Here is a 1,309-nt window from a genome sequence, read left to right as displayed (position 1 = left end):
GGTTTTGGACTGCTTTTTTTTTGGGTGGATTGATTCTAAGGTGTCTAGAACACACGCCTGTGTGTATTAAATCGTATTCATGCAACAGTAAATTAATTATAGTGGTTGATATGTTTTTCTTATACATTGTGTATGTGTGATGCAATTTTCTCTTCTTTTTTAAATCAATCTGCACAGTGTATATACTCTAATGAATGCGCGTGCATGTGTGGGTGGGTGCGTGCATGTGCGACAGATCAGGCCATCAGGTATAAGACACAATTTTAGAGATGTCAGGACTGGGTAAGAAACCTGAAGCACTTGTAGAACATCCAAAGTCTCTGCACACACTGAGGCGGAAAACAATGGTTTCTATAATTATTATAAATATATAATTAGCCCTTTCTGTTTTATGTAACACCATATGGACCTAGAGAAACGTCGCATTTCACTATACTGCAATAGCTATATGTTTCAACCATTGAAATGACAATAAAAGCTACTTGACTTGAAACATATAGTCTCATTCATATATATATATATATATATATATATATATATATATATATATATATATATATATATATATATATATAGTTGACGTGACATGGCTTTTTCACTGTCACAGGAGATAAAACATTAATTCACATTTTCATAATTTAGAATACTGTAAATGGTTAAACATTTTCTTGTTTTATATGAATTTCTTGTTTTAACACCCAAGTTATTGTTAGTTTTTTTTAGAACTTTGAGCCAAATCTCAAAATTGTCCTATGGTGTGACGGTAGACAACATTATTTCATAAATATTACATTTTATAAATAAAGAAAATAATGTTTAAAAATCTTAATGAACACTCCTGGCATAATTGTGCGAGTGTCTATTTCACTAAGTGGCCATCACTTTTCATATACATACATTTCTAAAAGTGCAGGAATTTCATAAAGTTTGTCACAGAAAAAAATGTCCTTTGGTGTTATGCAAAAACCTAATTTTAATTTGGGCAATATCATGGACAACTACATTTAATTGAAAGACCCCACTCAAGGTCATGTGACTGAAGACCCCTATGAAGGCCATGAGAAGTGCACATAGTTAGTATTTCTCTCAGAATTGTTTAAATATTTAACTATGTTTTAAGACCACTGAAGTTAAGTTTTTTGTCCTTTGGTGTGACACCCCTAAATTACATTTTTTACATGATGCTGGAACATAACCAAGCCATTGACATATTGCATGTGATCAGTGATGGTCCTGTAACACAATACAGGAACAAAACCAACTGATTTCTGTTAAGCCAAGTTCCCTTCACAATGGGCTTTAAACATGT

The sequence above is a fragment of the Tachysurus fulvidraco genome, chromosome 11, assembly GCF_022655615.1.
Source record: "Tachysurus fulvidraco isolate hzauxx_2018 chromosome 11, HZAU_PFXX_2.0, whole genome shotgun sequence".
Taxonomy (NCBI): domain Eukaryota; kingdom Metazoa; phylum Chordata; class Actinopteri; order Siluriformes; family Bagridae; genus Tachysurus; species Tachysurus fulvidraco.
The sequence above is the reverse complement of the archived record's forward strand: the minus strand, read 5'-3'. Positions refer to the sequence as shown.